This window comes from Malania oleifera, chromosome 7 (genome assembly GCF_029873635.1).
Source record: "Malania oleifera isolate guangnan ecotype guangnan chromosome 7, ASM2987363v1, whole genome shotgun sequence".
Lineage (NCBI taxonomy): Eukaryota > Viridiplantae > Streptophyta > Magnoliopsida > Santalales > Ximeniaceae > Malania > Malania oleifera.
The window spans coordinates 11,275,887-11,298,120 of record NC_080423.1 but is presented as its reverse complement, the minus strand read 5'-3'; the positions used below and the strand labels follow the sequence as shown (position 1 = coordinate 11,298,120).

General features: G+C 35.0%; 1 long non-coding RNA gene across 1 annotated transcript; it reads right to left on the bottom strand.

Annotated features, from left to right (window-relative positions):
* Positions 1-8,773: 8,773 nt before the first annotated feature.
* On the bottom strand, positions 8,774-19,210 carry LOC131160315 (uncharacterized). Its single transcript, XR_009138007.1, has 3 exons — positions 19,044-19,210; positions 17,616-17,762; positions 8,774-9,287 (listed from the first exon to the last, which is right to left on the bottom strand). It is a non-coding gene; the product is annotated as an uncharacterized LOC131160315 (long non-coding RNA).
* Positions 19,211-22,234: the final 3,024 nt, after the last annotated feature.

Here is a 22,234-nt window from a genome sequence, read left to right as displayed (position 1 = left end):
ATTCTACTTTGATTACTCATGTTACTTTGAATTTCACTCCACTCATTTCAGTGTGAAGAACAAGGCAACCGGGAGAACCCTTGTAACGCCCTGAACCCATCACGTGGGGCTCGGGATACTACTTTAGTAATATCTAAATTTTTAATACCATAATCATCATATAAAAGTAGCGGAAATAATTTAAACATTCTCAAATATATTACCAGAGTTCTAGACTACCATTATCTACAAGGGTCTCCGAGCATTTAATATTACAACCCAAAAATAAAAGACAGAAACCAACTTTGTCCATACAAACCACACACATAAACTAGACAAACTAAACTCCGCCCCTTTGATCTACTAAGCACGATCCCTGGTACCTCCTAAAAAGTCAAATGATCATTGAAGTGAGACACTTCTCAGTAAGACGATTAAATTAATATCAGGGTGTAGCTAACATGAGTTTTAGTATAATCAGAAAATATTCATTTCTCCATTTAATCAAAAATAGTATATGCAAAATTGTACTCACACCTATACAGTTAAAAATACTCATTCATTCTTACAGAGTATGTTGGCCTTACAAAGTTTAACATCTTATTTTGATGTTAACAAATAAGAGAAACTTAACATATTTGGTTGAGTAATGATATTTCAGGACTCACAAGAATTAAGCATGTAAATGCAAGGTTAAGGATCTATTGCAAGCTTATACTTCAAAGAAGGATGATTATATTATAAATAAATATTATTTTCACAAATCAAAAATAACAATCACAACAATCAAGCATACACATCTTGCAAACTAAAAGCTCTATTGTTGAAGTATTTTCTGAAGTTCTTGTTGTGCTTGTGCTGATACAACTCACGATTTCTGATCGTTTCTACCAAGATTTTCCAATCAAATTAGAACCTCGGTGATATTTACTTAAGCTTCACTCATTTATATTGATTAATTATTTAAGTACATTGATTTTCACTTGTACAAATCTGCTCTAACTTAGAGTTTCTCTTGTACAAACCAAGGTGTTCTTGTTTCTTATTTTCTTGATGATTCAAGGTGGATTGGATCGTTGCCTAACAAGAAGGGATATTCTTGTTAGAGAGGGGTCTCCACCTGATAAGGAGAGAGGTTGTAACTTTGTCCGGTAAAAAGTTGGAAAGGAAAATCCTCACAGTGATTGCTTGGGACAAGGACGTAGGCTGCTGGTTGAACCTTGTAAAAACTCTGGTCTATAGCTTTTCTTCCCTAATCTCTTTAATTTATAGCAAGTATATAAATTGTGTGTATGTTTAAATTGATCACTGAGAACTGATTAGCTATTGGGAATTGCTGAAACTTTGATCAAAGGAACTATATTGATTAGTTGATTAGATTACACTTATATATTGAATTACTGAATACTGTAACTCTCTAAAATACTGATTTTGATCAATATAAAAATCAAGAAACTAATTGATTGTGTGATTTAAAAAATTTTGAATACTAAGCTTTTGGAAACACAGCCGAGATCAATCTCATGAAATTTTATCTTTGATATGTTTTGAAAAGAAAATCTAATTTGAATTATTATTTGTTAAAGTTGAATTCATAATATAATCTTTACATTAAATTGTTGGTTGGTAATTTGAAAAGGAATTGTGCAACCAAAATCAAAATTAAAAATGGTTATACTTAACTAAAGAGTTTACAAAGAAAATTTTAAAACCTAACTCACCCCTCCCCTCATAGGAGTACACCTTACTTCTCACTCTCCTCTCTGTCTATCTCTCTCAACTCTCTATCTCCCTCTTTTTTCTCGTAGCTCTCTCTATCTCTCTCTCTACACATCTCTCTCTCTCTCCCTAGCTCTTATCTCACTCCCTCTCTATCATGCATCTCTTTCATCTACCATCTCACTTCTTCTCCATCACAACTCTCTCTCTCTCTTTCTTCGTCTCACCCCCTCTGCCTCAGCTCTCTCTATCTCTCTCTTTCACAACTCTCTCCCTCTCTCTTTGCTCACCCCTCATCTTGCTCTCACTCGTCTCATTCTTTTATTTAATTTCCTTTTTTCAGTCTCTCTCAATTTTTCTCATCTTGATCTCACACCTCACTTCTAACTCTCATCGCACTTTCATTTTGTAGGTCTAAATAACAAAGAAGGCTGAGAGATTGGCTCTCAGCCAATTGATCCCAACTTTTCCAAACATGGATCCAAACCTAAAGGTAAAATTTTTTATCTACTCCTAAGATCTTCCCTTTTGCATTGTCCCCAAAAGTGACAAATCCTCTGTCCTTTGGTGTGATGGATGTAAATTTGGCTTTATCCACAGTCATATGTCGTGAACATCCGCTGTCCATATATCATCTATCTTTTGAGGAGGATGATCTCAAACACACCGGCAATAGACATTTAAGTAACTGTTTTTGGTACTCATTTTTTCTTGAGTCCATGGGGGTTAGTACTTGAATCTCTTTTAACTCTCCATACCTTTTTTATTTTAATACCTTTGTTCTTAAAAGGGCAATCAAATATTATATGACTCATCCTTTTACATTTAAAGCATATAGTATATTTATAAGAGTCTTTTGATGGAGTATAAACTTTTGATTCCCTTACAAAGTAACTCATGTAAAGATGTTTTTATTTTAAATTTTCCTTTCCATTAAAACCAAGTCCTTCTTTATCTAGGAAATTTCTTTGTGCCCCAAAAAGTCTTTCAGAGTTACTCTGGCCCTTTGTGAATTTAATAATAATTTTAGAATTGTCTTTCAAATTTCTTTCCAATTCCTCAATTTCTAATCCTTTTCTTTTATCACATATGCATGAAACTCATTCTGTTTTTCAATGAGCTTTGAGAGTTCTTTCACTTTACATTTCAAATCAAAAATTTTCTTAGTTTTCTTCTCAAACATTTTAAGAGTGTATAAATATTCTTGTTGCAATTCATTATAAGAAAGCATGCTATTTTCGTTTTCAGAATCACTGGAATAATAAGAATATGTTGAAAAAGATGATTGTACCTCAAGGTTATCATGTGCCATTAAACACAGATTGGCTACCAAATCATCACTGGACTTAGTGTCTGAACTATTTGTGTTGTGCGTGTCCCAACCGAATTTTAGAGTCATCTTCTTTTTCTTGAAGACTTTCATTAGTTTAGGACATTCAGACTTGATATGCCCAACCTCTCTGCAATTGTAGCAAGTTGGCGGATCTTCCTTCTATTTCCTCTTGCTTGATTCTCCTATTTCTGATTTCGAGTTTCGAAATTTTCTATTAAACTTCTTATTCTTCTTCAAAAACTTTCTGAACTTCTTTGTTAGCAATGTCATGTCATCTTATGATTCTGAGTCACTTCCTTCACTAGAGCTGCTAGACGATGCCTTAAGAGTCATAACTCTCTTTACTTTATTCTGCTCATTTTTCCTCTCATTTATTGTTAGCTCATACGTGATGAGTGAACCAATCAATTCATCAACCGACATCTCTTTCAGATTCCTTCCTTCGGCTATAGCAGTAACTTTAGCTTCCCAAACTGACTGTAGTTCCCTAAGGATTTTCCTGATCAACTCATAAGTAAGGTAAGATTTACTAAGAGCATTTAATGAATTCGTGATGTGTGTGAATCTAGTGTACATGGATTGAATAGACTCATCAGCAGTCATTTTAAATGTCTCATATTCACTAGTAAGCATATCTATCCTACTATCTTTTACTTCTTTAGTACTTTCATATGTTACTTCTAATTTTTCTCATATCTCTTTTGTAGTTTTATAGGCTATTACCCTATTAAACTCATTAATGTCTAGTGCACAGTATAGAAGGTTTATTACAGTAGCATTTATTTGAACAAATTTTCAATCATCATCAGCATACTTATCTTCAGTCTTCGATACATTTACTTTATCAACTACTTTCATAGGAACATGGTTTCCTTTAGAAACTATTATCCACACTTTCCAATCAACATTTAAAAGATATATATTCATCCTTCGTTTCCAATAGGTGTAATTTACACCACAAAAAATTGGTGGTCTAGTAGACGAGTGACCCTCACCGAATAGGGTTACACCGATGTGTGTCATTGTGATCTTTTACAAAAATAATGGTTAAGTCTATGTAACTTGACTCTGATACCAAATGTGAATTCTGATGTTATCCTAAGAGGGGGGGTGAATTAGGTGTTTTTAAAATTAAGTCCTTCAAGTTCTAATTTTGAAAACTATCAATTACAAAACTTACAAGCTACTTACAACTACCTCAACGTTTTTCAATTAATCAACCTAATAAGTGATTTTATTAATCAACCTAATTTACCCAATTACTTTGAAGACCTACAATCTATTTAAAATATTTACAATATTCACACAAATAATATTACGCAAAAATTAAAATAGAGATAAGGGTAAGAGAGATGCAAAGTCGATTTTTACAAGGTTCAGCCTACGTCCTCGCCTTGAGCAACCCATACAAGGATTCCACTAAAAATTCGCTCTTTTAACTAGGACGAAACTTCCCTTACAATCTGCTGCTTACCAAAGGCGTAGCTTCCTTCTCAACCCCAGTTCACAGCCCGAACCGTGAATACAACATAAATATTACAATTTATGCAAAACTTAAAATGCTTCCAATTAAACTAGTGAGCACAATAGAATTCCCAGTACATAATCATATGATAAAACATGAAACTCAATGAGTGTGTAATATGTTTTCAATGATATTTGTGTATAAACAAATATATGATCTTTGTATATATATATATATATGATAAAATATCTTCAAAGATTTAAACACAAGTCAGTATTTTTCAACAAGATTTATCAAGACTTTGTATTTTAAAATCCTTAGGATTTGCTTATCAAAAGTTTTTGCAATAATATCATAAGATGAAATCTTTGTGTAAAATATAAACTTAAATATCTGCAAAGATTTAGACTTTAGCAAAAACATTTCTCAAATAAACTTTTCAAGTACTAAAATAAGGATTTTTTCTTCTCAATAAAAATATTAGATATAAGAGTTTGAAAGATGAAAAACTTTTGATATATATATTGCATCTACAAATAAATCACTTATTGATCAAACCTCAATCACCACGAATTGCTTGCAAGATGTGTAGATGAATGCTCTTTAAAGAAAAACTGAGATGATTTACCCAAAGAATATGAATGCAGTAGAGTGTTGGCAAAGTCTTTGGAATGGAGACAAACTTAGCACAAGATAACAAGATTAGTCTCTTTAAAGTGTTTCTTCTTATGTCTCTAGGGTTTAGGGTATGTTTAAATAGTGTTCTCGCTATCAGATTAAGTTCTGGTCGTTGGATCATATGAAGATTAAACATTAATCTATCTGTATTTGTGCTGGAACGTCGTTCTGCGTCACGACTTTCGTCAACGAATGGATACGTTCATCGACGAGACCACTGTATGAACTTTTGGGCTCTCCGTATTTTTTTCGTCAACGAAAGAAAACTGTTCATCGTTGAGTGGCCTTATGCGTTCGTCGACGAGGCCATGGGGTTCGTCGATGAGGCCTCTAAAAATTTATTCAACGTAGAACTAATGTAAATGTATCTTTTATGAAATGCATGAATCCTAACGGTCAATCTAGGGAATATTTGAGTTTCAAATTATATCATATGATATATGTAAATACATTCAATTCTAAATACCCATTCTCATTGAAGATCTTGAAGTTGAAGTTTTGCTTCTTTATCCCTTTTATTTCTCTAGTTCCATGGATTGAATTAAGTGATATGTACTTTAAGTCCCTCGTGACTTTCATATCAAGTTTACCGTTCGTACATTCTAAATCATGATCTTGTTCACAAACTCAATTGCACAAGTCAAATATCAAGTCATTTGTCATTATCAAAACAGACTTGGACTCATAAAGTCAACACTGTCTGTTGGGCTTTGTCAATTGCGCCATAAAGAATTGGACTAAGGCATGCCCAATTGGGATGTGAATTAATTGGGTCTTAGGACTTATTTTGGGCGAATTTAACTGAGCTAAGATCAATTTAGGCTTAGGGCACTCTGGGCTTAATCAAGTTGGGCCTTGATTAAACTATTGGGCTAGTGCATTCAAATGGGGCTTGGTCAAGGGTCTTAGGCTTAATGGGCTTGGGTCAATGGATCAATTGACCCAGGTCAATGTTGACTTGGGTTTCGGGTCTTGGTTTAGTGGACTTGGATCTAGTTTTGGGTTATTTGATCTGGGTTTTCGGATCTAGGTTCTTGGGTATGGGTATTTGGGTTTTTGAGGTCAAATATTCAAGTCTACCCTTGGGAATTTTTGGCTCCACATTTATTGGGTCAAAATTAAACCCTATTCTGTTCAAATTTGAACTTAAATTGCAGCGTAAAAAATCCTAAAAATTCTTGAATTTAGAATTTAAAATTTTAATACAGGCCAAAAACAAATTAAACCAACTAAAAGAATAGGCTCCAACCTTTTTGTTCCTTTCAATCTGCAAAATTGCTTATTTTCTTTGCCCGAATTGAGTGAATTCTCTACTACCAAACCTTTTTCTAGCCTTTTCAATACAAGCCTTTCGATCTTCAACCCTTTCTCCAACCTTTTAATCTCAATCTCTTAGCCTTTTTTGTTCCCACTCTTTTTAGTACCAATTTTTCTCCAAATTTTCCTTCCCCCTCAACTCTTTGCAATGCTTTATTTATAAACTAGAATGACGACCTCCAACTAACTCAACTCTGATTGATCAATCAAATTTGATTGATTAATCAAATTAAAAACAAATTGATTGATTTTTTTAAAATTTTGATTTGCTATTACCAACGCATTTATAACTAAAATCTCATATTATGATGTGTGTACAGGTGCAAGCACGAAAGAGCTAGCCCACTAGATTTTTGTTATTTATTTATTTTTACTTTTATTTCATTTTTCCTGTATTTTTATTCATTTTTTATTGTATTAATAAATATTTACAGAGCAAGGCTCAGACAAAATGAAATGTTTACAACTACCCCTCTTTATAGGTTTATTACTTAAGATGACAGAAGACATGTAGACAGGCGACACAAATTTTGGCCAAGCATTAGATAGTAAAATCGGGCAAAAAAGAATGTATGGATTTACAAAAGTGCATGGAATCTAAATCAATTCAACAAGTTTGCAGTATAATATATACACTGCCCTAGTTTATGAAGGGATCACTACCTTGGATTTAGAAACTATGCCATAAGCCTTCAAGGTAAACATACCATCACAACTTGAAAATGACTACTTAGGAACTAAGGCCACATGCCTTCGAGGTAGACAAAACATCATAACTTAAAAGCGACTACTCAGATTTGGAAACTAATCACATGCCTTCGAAGTAGACATTACAAATTGAAAGCAACTACTCGAACTTGAGAACTAATGTCACACGCCTCTAAGGTAGACATCACAACTTGAAAGCGACAACTTGAATTTGGGAACTAATGTCACATGCCTCTGAATTAGACATCACAACTTGAAAGCGACTGCCCAAATTTGGGAACTAATGTCACATGCCTCTAAGGTAGACAAAACATCACAACCTGAAAGCAACTACTAGAATTTGAGAACTAATGTCGCGTGCCTCCAAAGCATACATCATAACTTGAAAACGACTATTTGGATTTGGAAACTAATGTCACACGAGTCCGAAGTAAACATCACAACTTGAAAATGACTACTCGAATTTGGGAACTAATATCACATCCCTCTGAAGCAAACAAAACATCACAACTTGAAAGCAAATATCCAAATTTGGAAACTAATGCCACATACCTCTGAGGCAGACAAAATGTCATAACTTAAAAGTGACTACCTAGACTTGGGAACTAATGTCACATGCCTCCTAAATAGACATTATAACTTGAAAGTAGTTAGATTTAGGAACTAATTTCACATAACTATGAGGCAAACAAAACATCACAACTTGAAAGCGACCACTCATATTTGGGAACTATGTCACGTGCCTTCAAAATGGACATCACAACTTAAAAGCGACTACCCAAATTTGAGAACTAATGCCACATACCTCTGAGGTAGGAAAAACATCACAACTTGAAAATCACAATTTGAAAAATGACTACCCGAATCTCCAAGGTAGACATCATAACTTGAAAATGACTACCTAGATTTGTGAGGTAGACAAATAAGATTTGAGAAAATGACTACTTAGGTTGGGGAGTATCGGTCCTTATGCCCCAAGTAGAACATAGACCATTTTGATCTACGAAAAGCAATGAATTGAAGGTGTGAGAAGTGGAATGAACACTATTCACAAAATCTATGAAAAAAATTTATATGATATAAACATTATGATGCAGGACGCAAGGATACATCCTAATTCTGCTAATACTTTACAAAATGCGTATGGAATGCTTCTCATCACTATTGATGCCACATATGCAATGCATAAAGAAGCCCAAACCTCATTTTAATGAATGCTAGTGAACCAATGTCTATCCAATCAACAGACGAGATTCTGAAACTAATCTTTGTCATATTTCAATTTCACTTCAACAGTTTCAAATTCCAATATATGGAGAGTAAGGTTTATGCTTTGCCAATGATGCCCCTATTAACGATCTTCAAGGTAACTATGCTCGAGTGGAAGACATCAGCAGTGTTGTCTAATTCACTTCCTTTATTTGATTCACTACCTCAAACTCTTGCTTCTCAAAACTTGACATGACATCTGCTTCAGGCCATTTGGGACCAAGTTACTCAGGTTTATAGCTTGACTTGTGGCACCCCTTTAGGGATTGTACTCTTAATGTTAATATCTTGAAGCTAAATGAATAAGCATGCAATCAACTAACACAATCTCATTAAGGATATGAATAAAATATTTAATCATGTCTATTTGCATGGTCTTTGTGTTTTTTTAACAGGAAATGACTTTACTAGTTTCTAACAATGTGCAACCTTGATGTCAACTTAGAGAATCAAATTAATGGGTGAACACTTCTAATTTCTTCCTTACTTCAGACTTACTAATAATCTCCTTTTCTTCTCTTAGGAAAAAGTAGAACCAGCACTATATTCTGCTGCACCGACTTCACCATTCCACTATAAATTTGTTGCCTACTTCCAATAGAACCTTCTTGATCTATGTCCCAGAGCTCATTTCAGTCTTTCCATTTTAAATTGTGATCAGTGTCTTATCAGGTGTTTTAACCAGTATTCCAATCTCAAGGTAGACTTTAAGCAATTTTCTTAGCCTTGGATAAAAAATAACTCTCTTAAGCCTTGAATCATTTCACTTGCTCATTTCCAAACACTTCCTTGTGAATAAGTTGTAGCCCCTCAAATTACCTGTAAAAATGCCAAGTAAATGAAAATTGTCAGAAATTAAACATTGTACGATAGAATTTCACACACCAACCTCCCCCCCTTCAAGAAAAAAAAAAGGAAAAGGTAAAAGGCAGAGCAGCAGCACAACAATCCTAAAAATTACTGCATTTCAAAAAAAAAAAAAGCATTCCATTGAAGGGGAATATATATATATATATATATATATATATATATATAGAGAGAGAGAGAGAGAGAGAGAGGGAGAGAGAGAGAGAGAGAGAGAGAGAGAGAGAGAGAGAGAGAGAGAGAGGCAGGTTCCTAAGCAATATAATCATAGCATGGGAGAGTGATGGAAAAAATAAAAATAAAAATAAAAATAAAAACTCAAACCAATTCTTGCACAGGCAGATTTCAAATCAATGGAGCTTGGAATTCTATCCAACTCCACGTAATTCCAAAATGAATAATCTTCATGTTTTCACTTAAATCATAAAAAGTACCATAAACAGGTTTAGAATTTGCATATTTTCTCTCTGGAGCAGCACTGTTGGTGGCTTTTTGAGCCGCATAGAGCAGTGCTTGAAGGATCCTTTAAACATATTTTACCATTCCTCCAGTCTTGAATAAATGAGCTTGGACTTGAAAGGTAGGAAAACCATCTATTACAATGAGAAATTTAGGGAGTTTGGAAATCTGCCATTACATCAACTAAACCCTAAAACCTGAAAGGTAGGAAACCCATACCCATAAAGGTAGCTGTATCAAAGCCTGCTGCTTTGACTGCAATACCTTTAGCAAGGACTGGGCAGACCTCATGCACCACGGTGAAGAACATCATTTCTACATGTCCTTGTCTCTGGTGACTTCATTGTGTATTATAGTCAGGGTGACGATTGGAAAGTTCACGTACAGTGCACAGCACAAGTTACTCAGGAAAGCAAAATTACCAGTCATTACAGTCACTTGCATGGAAAACAAGAGGAGCACAAACACTATAAATATGTACATACACAAAACATGTATAAAGTTGCAAAGGCACACCAAAAAGGAAATTCAAAACGTCAAAACTTTTACACCCTCAAATTCAGAGTGTTATATTTTGAGAGAAACCTGGAACCTCAAAGCTATCGTTTGACCTAGCCCTTAGGCACTGTGATCCTCCCTGAGCTTCACCTGCCAAGAGTCATAGATGGTCATCAACAGGACTCAAGAGTGTTTATAGGCATGAGAGAGGGAGTGTTCTCCTTCTCAATATACTTTTTATTTCAGTATATGTTTTGTTTTCCATTTATAATTGTAAACATTGAGTTAGAACACTTTTCAAGTAGGTGTGCCTGAAACAAGTACATTGCTAAAATAAAAAGTTCTCAAGGCTCTGCATGGTTCAATTTTTGTTAGCAAAAGTGTTCACCAATAATCCCTTAAGTTTCCAAGCCAGTTAAATGTCAAATCAGAAAGCAGCTGGGAGATTAATATACAATAGAATATGCTGTGATGTATAGAGCAACTGAAAGCAGCCATTAGCATTCCAATGTTGGTAATGTCCTTTGTTAATCTGATAGATGTCTGGAACCACTCTTAAAAAGCAAAATACCATACCATTGTGTTTCTAATAACTCCCGGGAACAGCATAGCCCAACATTCTGTTGCCAGCAAGAATTGTTACTTTTACAACGGCAGTCTCAATAGCAGCTTGTTTTCACAGAAAACTAATTATATTTTTTACCATTTTTAAAATGGGACCAAAAAAAAGAAAAGGAATAGTGGTAAACAGAAGAAAAATGCATTCTAGACTACCTCCATAATCATGTCCATGCCTCAAACCTTCATAATCAAGGACTCCCTTGAGAAGAGAGCTTTTTCATATTTCTCGAGTCACCTTCCCTTTCTTTGGCTTTGCAAATTGGCTAATTAAAATAAATATCAATTGCAATTTCATACAGTGGGTAAACCATGTGAACATGAGCCAAAACTCAGCACACACACACTCAGTTTATTGAAGTTTTTTTTCTTTTTATGCACATGTTTTCCAGAATCTTGTTTGTGTTAATGGAAAGGAGAAAAATGCTGGGACTCATGGGAGTCAAACTTCAATAATCATTTGTTTTTATTTTTATTTTTTATAGAAAAAAAAAATTCATTAATAGATTAAGAATGTACAGACAGGAGAATAAGACATCTCCACAGAAAACTGGGAAACCCCAGAAAAAACAAAAAGGAAAAACCAAAAAGCACAGAGCACAAGCCAAAAAAACCAGCACGCCCTAACAAATCAACAAAGAATGCCAAGGGCACCAAATATCCGAAAAGCACACCCCATTGAAGTTCCCATTACCCACACACTGAAGAGAAGCCAAATAATGAATCTTCTTCCAAACCAACAGAAACAACATCTTCCCTGAGAAAGAATGCACATTACTTTACATACAGTGCCCGAGATACCGCAAAGAAAGCACATGTCCATAACACAGTCCCTTCCTTCTTCCTAGCAAAGCCGACAAAGAAATTGCCAAAAAAACCTCCGGTCCTTAGACAAACCCAACATTCTCCAAACTAATTGAATACTTTGTTCCATAGCCTCCAGGAAAAATCACAATGCATGAAAAGATGCAGAGCATATTCAGACCAGTTAAAGCAAAGCACACAAACATCTGGAGAGAGCCTTTAAAGGCCTCCTAATCTGCAACAAGTTATTGGTATTGATCCTATTAACTATTAAGCACAACCAACCAAAGAAAAGCTTTGATTTTAGTGGGGAATTTGGCCTTCCAAATAGTTTTGTAGAGAGTAAAGGAAGAATCAGTACTAGTCAAAAACTCTCAAAAAAATATGTAAGAATAAAACCCTGAAGAATCCAAAGACTAGGATCAACTATCTGCTTCCAAAGAGACCTGACAGTTATTCAACAAGACTAACAAAGAAGATAACTCTTCTGTTTCCCTATCATTCAAGGATCTCTGAAAATGGATGGAGGGTTGTCGCCTTCCCTGAAAGGCTTCACTCGAAAGGCAGGAGTAAAATCTCCAAAGCCATCTTCTTGTTCGGTAGCAGAATCTCTCTGTACCCCTTCTCTCACTCCAGGCCTTGGCAGGAACCATTGAAATCCTCAGTCGAGCTTCCCCCTCCTGCCCCCTCTCTTCCGGTACCTTCACAGGCCTCCTCCCATACCTGTCCTCACTTCGTGGCTATCTGAACCTCACTATCTCCAAGTCGGAGCCATTTGAGACAGCAAGTAAAAGCATGCACTCCTTTGTGAGTTGTTTGTCACAGGGCTTTGGCCAGCCAGCAGATTTCAAAATTTGAACCTCCTGGGCCTCTTCCTCCTCAGCCCAAGCGATTTTCTAGTTTCAAAGATATCAGGTCTCTTCTCAGAGTGGGCTCTCTTTACCCCAGCCCTCTCTTCTTTTTTGGGATTTTCTCTTGCTGGGCCTCATCCCCTCAGCCTTCTCTCAAGCCCAATGCTTTCATCCCCTTCTCTTCCATCGTGGCCCAACTTGTTGCATGCCCCCTCTGTTCCACCATGGTCCTCCTCTCCCTCAGCAAGTCCTTCCCCCCCCCCCCCCCCCACCTCTGTGCCTTTGTCTTCGGCAAGCATTGACCCTAGGGAGAAGGCCTCTAATCCTGGGGCACCGGCTGATTCTCCGGCTATCATCCAAGTCAAGGAAGCAGTTACCTGAATTGCTGCAAACCTTCCTCCACCTCTCCATCTGAATGATTTTGAGAAAATGGATTTCAGCAGCCCCAACTTTAAACTGTAGGTCTCAGATCGAGTTCTCAGTAAGATGCATTCGATGAGCAAGGCAATTGGCACTTCCTTTGAAGCACTTGAAGATAGAGCCTTGTGTCCCTTCAAGGACATTGAAAAAAAATAACAATAATAATAATAATAATAAAACAGGAAGACAGGAGAGCATAAGCAATGAGAAAAAGCAACAAAGTAGGAGCCTCAAGAAAGGCATAAGCAGGGTGCTGAAGAGGCTGGAATTTTCTTTGAAGTATGACAGAGCAGTAAGAGTCTCGGATATGGGAGTCACTAGCAGCAGAGGGTTTGACGCTGACTTATGTTGAGGAAAATAGTCTCTTGGAACGTGAGGGGTTGAAATGACATAACTAAAAGAACAGTTATAAGGTCGTTTCTCATTGAATGGAGAGGGGGCGTTATTTGTCTTCAGGAAACCAAGATGGAATCTCTGAACAAATGGTTGGTGAATAGCTTATGGGGTTTAAAAAGGTGCAGATGGATTGCGTTGAAAGCTGCTGGTTCAGCAGGAGGGGTCCTCATCATGAGGAATGACTTGGATGTGGAATTATTAGACCATTCCATCAATACTTTCTCAGTCTCCTGCTTGTTCAAGACTTGGGATGACAATTTTTGTTGGATTTTCACTGGGGTCTATGGTTTAGGAAAGGGTCCTTCAATGCACCTCTTTTGGAATGAGCTCATGGATATTAGAGAAAAATGGGAGCCCCCTGGATTATCAGAGCGAGATTTCAATCTAGTTTTATACCCCACAAAAGGGATCAGAGATCCTGACTCTTCCAGCATGAGGAAGTTTCATGACTTCGTGAACACTTCAGCCTTCATTGATCTTCCCCTTATTGGAGGCTAGTTCACATGTTCTAACACTAGAGAGTCCCCCTGTCACTCAAGGACTCATAGTTTATTTCATCTAATTGGAAAAAGAGAATTTTTACTCAATCCTTACTCCCTCGGCCCATCTCTGACCACTTTCCCGTCTTACATGACAAAGGAGAAATCAGGTGGGATCTAACACCCTTCCATTCTGAGAACATGTGGCTTAATCATGAAGGTTTTGGCGATCTGATCAAGAATTAGTGGCATTCAATGCAGACTGAAGGGAAGGCCACCTATATGATTGCCTCTAAATTAAAATTTTTGAAAGAGGAATTAAGCAGTGGAACAAAAATGACTTTGGCAATGTCACCCTTAAGAAGAATGAGATCCTGAATGACTCAAAAGGAGTTGGGGAGCCTGAATTTTGAGAATAGATCCAAAAGAATTGCCCTTAAAAGAGCCGTTGCCGAGGTCATCACTGCAGAGGAAATATCTTGGAGGCAAAAACCTAGGGCCCTATGGTTAACAGTTGGGGACAAGAACAGGAGGTTTTCCCACCAAGCAGCTAATGTGCATCGAAGATACAACTTGAAGCGGAGGGTAAACTCCTAGCAGAGGGGGCTATTAAAAGGGGTGTCTACAGTTATTACTAAAATTTGTGCACTGAGCATGAAACTTGGAGGCCAATTGTGAACTGTATTTCCTACAACGAACTGAACTTCTCCACAGCTCAGTGTCTTGAGAGACACTTCGAGGAAGAGGAAAACATTTCAGCCCTCAAGAGTTGCTGTGGGGACAAAGCCCCAAGTCCTGATGGTTTCAACATGGCTTTCTTTCAAAGGAACTGGGGCACTCTCAAACAAGATATCGTTGGAGTCTTCAATGATTTCCACAGCTCATGCAGATTTGTGGCTAGCATCAACTCAACCTTTGTCTCATTAATCCCAAAAAGAGTAGTGCTTTAAACATCAAAGATTTTCATCCTGTTAGCCTTGTTGGTAGCTTGTATAAACTCCTAAATAAAGTTCTTGTAGCCAGGCTCAAATTAGTAAATTTAGAAGTTGTTGGAAAACACCAGCATGCCTTTGTTACAGGCAAACACATCATAGATGCAGGCCTTATTGCAAACGGGGTTGTAGTTGTAGATACCTATTTGAAGGGAGGAAATAGTGTTGTATCCTGCAAACTAGATAAGGAAAAGGCTTTTGACCATATGAACTGGAATTTTCTTCTTTATATTCTCAAAAATATGTGTTTCGAGAAAATTTGGTGTAGCTAGATCAATCAGTGCATATCCACACCCTCATTTCCGGTGTTCATTAATGGCCGCCCCATGGAGTTCTTCAGATCTTCGTGAAGTTTGCAACAAGGCCCCCTCCCCCCTCTCTCCCCTTTTGTATATCTTGGTTATGGAAGTTTTGAGCCATATGTTAGTCAATGCCAATGAAGGTTGCCTGCTTAAGGGGCTTAGCATCGTAAGGAACAGCAAGATCTTAGTGGTCTCCCACCTGCTTTTTGCAAATGACACTACTATTTTTTGCAATGATGACCTTATTCAAATCCTTAACCTCAGATGCTTTCTTCTTGGTTTCAAGGCAGTTACAGGTCTAAAGGTGAATTTGGGTAAGAGTGAAATCATCCCAATGGGGCCTTGTGATAGTGGACCTTTTCTTACAGGCATCTTAAACTGTAAACTTGGGACCTTTCCCGTTTCTTACCTGCCCCACCACCACAACAACCCCACCCCGTGCGCGGGGGCGGGCGCCAAGTTCAAAGACAAGGATGTTTGGGATCCCATAATTGGCAAATTTGAAAGGAAACTGGCTAGATGGAAAAAGAATTCTCTCTCAACAGGTGGCAAACTAAAAGCACCTTAGCCAATCTCCCTGTCTACTTTATGTCGTCTTTGCTCCCCATCTCTAGTTCTAAAGCTTAGAAGGGATCCAAAGAAGATTCCTTTGGGGAACATAGAGAGGAGTTCAAGTATCATCTTGTAAAATGGGAGGTTATCAAAAAACCTATGCAGAAGGGTGGGGCTCGACCTTAGATCCCTCCTCCCCTTCAATAAACAAACAATATATTACAAATAGATGAAAATTGATACTAAAACAAACATTAAGACAAAATTTGATTATGCTACAATATTGTATTGCTAATCAAAACAAAAGTGTCCATCAGTTGAATCAGATAAAAGCACAAATGTAACAACAAAAAATACATAAATGATAAAAATTGAGAATATAGCCAAGAATATATATTTTAGTAGAAATTCAGAAATTGAAAACTTGAAAAAACTAAACCCAAATGTGGATGGTAAAGAAAGAAGAAAACTAAAATCTAAGTACCAAAACCCAATCCACCAAAAAAATAATCTTCTAAACTATGATATAAAAATACCGCAATACAATGAATTTAAATGAAAAAAAAAAAAGCTAAAATAATAACAAAGAAGAAAAACCAAGTACAAAAAAGAATAAATATAACCTACACATTCAAAGATAGAAAGAACTTGTGTATATATACTCAAGTTTAGCAAGGTGATTCTACAAAATAAAATTAAAAAATGTAATTCATAGTCTACCTTTTCTGCAATCCTTTCACTTGCAAATCACAAGATTTTCCCTTTTTTCTCCATCAGCAAAATTTAATACAGAAAAAATTTTATTTGATGAAAATAAATTTATGTCAATATCATTTATACTTGAAGACAATAAATGTGAATGTCCACTCATGGTTGCAAAAGTAAACAATGCTAATAGAAACCTGGAAAGATTCATCTGAAATACGGCAAGTGAGACAAAAATTGAACAATACAAGTACACATTACAAAAATTCAATAATTTGTAGTCAAGACACACCTCTGTAACAAAGTTAAAATTTTAGTTAAGCAAAAACAACATCCTTCTTTGGCCATTCAAAGCACCACCTATTAGCCCCAACGCTTTTGAACTAATTGAATAGCTAGTCAGAAACAAATAATTGTGGCTAACGAGTCAATGGTGTCTGCTGCCCAAATATCAAATGGTACAAAATTATAATTAAAGGGATTTTTCATTATGTAATACTTTTATAATGCATAGTGCAAGTTGCAAGGTCATTGTAATTATATTGAGAAGAAATTGAAAGAATGAATTTTGTATTGTTAGATTTCAAAGAAGAAATTGAAGATAACATGGAAACAAGAAATTTAGATTTCAAATAAGAAAACTGCTGCAATGTAAATTGTGTTTAATAGAGGCAAATTTTCAAAATTGACTAGTAAAAATTTGACAAAGAAATATGTCAAATATTCTAATCTAGAAGTGAAGGTTTGTTTCACATTAATATAGTAGTCAATAAAAAAATCCAATAGAAGCAAAATTTCAATTTGTTAATTTCAAATTCATCCCGTGGTAATATAGGAGTCCTTATATTTTAAAATATGTCTAGAAATACATTTGTTGCATCAAAAGCATCCCCAACACTCTCTTTCTTTTCCCTAAGTTCTGTTTCTGTCAATGATCCAACCTGAATACAATCAAATGGTACAAAATTTATAAGAAGAAATAAATGACGTTCACAAACTTTTTATTATAAACAAGAGCCTATATTTTTTATAGAGGCAGATCATCAAGGAATCATGTCAATGTTTAGCAATGCCACCTGACAGCTTTGCAAATTTTTACTTAATTTTCTCTTTTTTCATAGTCCTACTGCATAGGTAGCCATACATAATAGAGATCATAGATAAATCTGCATAATGTACACAGATAATGAAAGAACAAGAAATGCACCTCAACAAGGTTTCTATTATGGGCAAGTTTTCTATTCATAGCATCCTCAGTGCCGCCATCAACAATAACTGTGATCATATCCATCATACACACGACTTCTGCAGCTGCGCCAGTGAGCTTGAGCTATAATTCAAGACTTCACAGACACTTGGGAATTGTCACCAAATAATACCATTATCAGAAATTCTTAATCAAAAATTCAAGATTTTGCACTCTGAATGCACCCTTCCATCAATTCTTTATTCAATTTTTTGATAATTTAAAAAAGGAAATTAAACAAATAAGGCAGATTTGGTGGAATCCAAAACAAGCTATTGAAGTATACTGACAAGCGCTAGTACAACATTTTCGTTTCTTTCCATTTAAAATGCTGTTGTCAATTGCCTTAAAATGCCTCTTCGAAAGAAAAGCCTTTTGCAAAAGCTTCCAATCTTTGAACTGCAAAACCTTCCAATCTTTGGACATTTGACTTTTGAATGAGTGACTACGTGCACTATACAAATTCACTAAGGGTATGTTTGAAGAGGTCTTAGATTTGGATTTCTATTGGACTTGGATAAGATGTGCTATAAAATTATATTGAAATTTGTCCAAATCCACCCAAATCCAAATCTGAGGTCAAAAATCTATGCTCCCAAATGCAATATAAGCATGTGTTTGGGAGCAAAATTTGAATTTGGATTTGTGTGAATTTAGACAAAATTTAGTACAAAATTGCATTAAATTTCATCCTAATCAACACAAGTCCACATCCAAGCCCTTGTGTCCATGTTCCAAAACACAACCTAACTATGCATTTGACAAACAAGAATTTGACACTTGGATTTGGATTTCTGTGATTAGGCAATATGCAATACAAAATTATGTTGTGTTTCATTTCCAAATCCACACAAATCCAAATCTAAGGCCCAAGATCAATATTCCCAAACACAACCTAACTTTACACGCATGTGATTTACACAACACAACCAAACTTTACATTCAGGAGATTAGCACAACTTCAACCCATTTAAAAATAAAATTGCATAGGAACAGCCCTAACTTGCATTGCCTACAAAATATCAAATCAAGCAACATAAAAAAGAATTGCCGCACAATCGTAGCAAGAAAGCTCTATAATATCAAAATATGTCAACGACTTTACCTGGATATCTCGTCTTTTAAGCATGAAAAAAAAAATGGAAAACAAGAAAACAGATGGAAACGAATTGGAGATGCAAAAAATATATAATAATTTAGAAATAACAACGCTTCAGAATCCAGAGGACTTAATTTGTTTCAAATGTCAAAGACTGAAGAGAAAAGCAAAATCAGAAAACCTCCATAGAATCTTCTCGAGGTCTTCCTAGAAATGCAAATCAGTTTGATTGGTCTGATCGGCAAGCACAAATTAAAAGAAATTGAAGGAAAAAAAATGAAGAAGTATACCAGTTAGAGCTCAGCTAGGTCTTAGCTGACCTCTCGATGATACTGTTACGCGAGTGAGATGGTAGAAAGAGGGACACCATGGAGGTCGCCGCGCTGCCGGGCGGAGAAAATCGAACTCTTCAACGGGATTTCCAATTTGCTAGTTTTTATTTTAGTCCAGTCTAAGTTCTAGGCACTTGGGTAGGTGTAGTTTTGGAAAATAATTTTTCTTTTTTTATTTTAATTTTTTAAAATATTATCGAATAATTCAGTTAATTTGTTATTTTTATAATATCTGCGTGAAATAAAAACAATAACAATAAATAATCTTGAAAATATTTTCTTGTGAAAAGTAATTTGATTTTTTATTTTAAAATTTTTAAGACTCCTTTACATCATTGTCAAAAATTATAGAAACAAAAACCAAAAAACTAATAATAAACTAAAAAACAAAAACCAACAACCTGTTTAAAATTTATAGTACTAAAATAAATTAAAATTTTAATTAAAAATACTCATTTTTGTCTTTAAAACAAATAATATTATAAAATATGTTTAAAATAATAAAATTGTAAAATAATCTATGTTAAAAAATAATAAAATAAAAATAAAAATTATTATAATTATTTTACTTAATTGTTATACTTTCAAAAAGTTCTTTTGGACATGACAATTGAAAAATGATAAAAATAATATGTTATTGGTTTTATTATTATTTTATGAAATTAATGTATACTTTTATTTATATTAAAGAATAATATAATAAAAATAAAAAATATTATAATTATTTTACTTAATTGTTATACTATTAAAAAGTTCTTTTCGACATGACAATTAAAAAATGATAAAAATAATATGTTATTGGCTTTATTATTATTTCATGAAAGTTATGTATACTTTTATTGTAATTTTATTCAAATTTATATAACCATTTTATTTTATTTTTAATTCAAAATGTTGTAATGTGTGGCTCATATACTAAATGGGATGCATGTACAAAGGGAGAAAACATGGTAGAAAATCAAAATATTGGTGGAGTAGTAGGAAAACCATCAACAAATCAACTATAATCGTCGATGATTTGACACCCAATTTTAAACAATTTTATTCTATCTGAAATAGTCGAAGATTTGGCCCAAACTGTGAATAGTTTTGTTCGGGAACCCAGCGCTGATTTTTTAATTTTGAATAAGGAGACGTTAATTTGGTTGGAGTTTGAAGAGAAAACCTCCGAGAACTTTATATATACGTTATCTTAGATGTATATGCAAGATGGTTGTGAGGGTTAATGTATTGCTCATGTACTTTGGACAAGAAAGATGGTAAATCTTTGTCGTTTGCCTTTATGGATGTAGGCATTGTCAAACCACATAATTTCTTGTGTTATTATTTTTATTGCTTTCATTTATAGTCAGTGTGATTGTTATGTCTACATATTTTGTTGGCACATACATGTGGGTGTAATTAATGTTTGGAAAGGAAGTCAACAATTGCAGCCTCCCCATGAATCACGCTGGAGCATTAGTGATTTTTTTTTATTTTTTATTTTTGGCACTGACTCCTCTGCGGTCAAGATCTACAATTTGTAGTAGTTGGCTAATTAAATGATGTTGTCTTCGTGTCTCCTCTCCTTGCTATAAAATAGGTTGTGTTGTAAAGGAAAGTGTGAGAGATATACACAAGTGTAATTAGTAGTATAAATAGTAAGTGAGTTGTGTTGGACTTGAGAGGCAGAGAGGTTAAGATGAGAGTTGAGTTTGAGTGTGTTACTCCTCCATTATATTTCCTATTGATATAGTGAGAGTCCCTCTCTCCCGTGAAAGTAAGCTGAGTTTGGCTGAACCACGTTATTCTTGTGTTCCGTGTGATTGTTTGCTTGTGTTTGTGTTTTGGACCATCCCAAATCCCCAACAACCGGTATCAGAGCATTTGGAGAGGATGAGGAGGGTTCAGAGTGGTTTTATGTGCAAAACTCAAACACTGCCAGTGAAGGTCCAAATTTTCAAAGTGCTCTCGATTAAAATTTTGAGCACACCATCAGGTCGGCGATGATGAGATGAAACTGGGACAACAAACCGCATCACAAAACTCATCTCGAGAAATTTTCACACACCCATTAGAGGTGTGAACGGCATCCTCACGCGCGGCCATTAATTTTTTCTTCTCATCTACTATTAACTTTTTGAGTCCAACCCTTATTTTGATTATGACAAACCACAACATCTCATTTGTGCTTTTAGTCTTTGAACAGATTTATGATGCAGAAGGAGCAAATGAGGGATGCAAAATGGAAGCCAAGGAGTACCTAATCGAACACAAATTATGACGTATTCCATGGAGTATTGAGGAGCAGAAGCATGAAGATTTTATTTATTCTTTAAGTTGTAATAGTAATTAGGTTTCAATTTGTGCATGCATAATCATATAATTTGAATTGAAACTCTCACAAAATAACTAAGACCTTAGATTGACCTTAGGGGCATAAACTTTTCATGAAAACATTTTTTTTCCAAAACAAGTTTTTTTTTTTTCAAAAAACCCCTTCATGTTTCTTCCGTTACATTGATGAGCACATTTCTTTATCAATAACTTTTTATCTTAAAAAGTGTCCAACATAAAAGTTGTGGGATTTTCCCTTAGATTTATGTTGATACTAAGTAGGTTCAATTTGGAGTTGTATAGTAAAATTTATGTGCAAAATAATGAAAGGTGTCCGCAGCAAAAAAATTTCCTTCATGTTTTTTCCGTCTCATTGATGAGCGATTTTATCAATCAAAAGTTCCTTATCTTAAAAAGTGTTCAACATGAAAGTTGTGAAATTATTTCTTATCTTTCTTTTTGATAATAATAATGTCCAATTTGGAGTTGTATAGAAAAAGTTATACCTAAACAACTTAAGGGTGTCCGCACAGAAAGTGCCCCAACGGCCGAAAAATGGCTAATTTTCAAATTTATTCATATTTTAATACCCTCAACGGCCATAAAACGGTTATATCTCAAATTTGCCTATAAATACCAAGTTTATACACTTGGAGAAGACAAGAGAGACACTTGGAAAGCCTTGTTGAAAATTCTTTCATTCTTATTCATTTTTATACTCTTTTTGAAGATAAAAATTTATTTTCTCCTACTCTTTCTTTTTGAAAATCTTTTTGGGGAAATTCTTTTGAGTTATACAAGCAAGGCTTGAGCATATATTCTCTTCCATATAT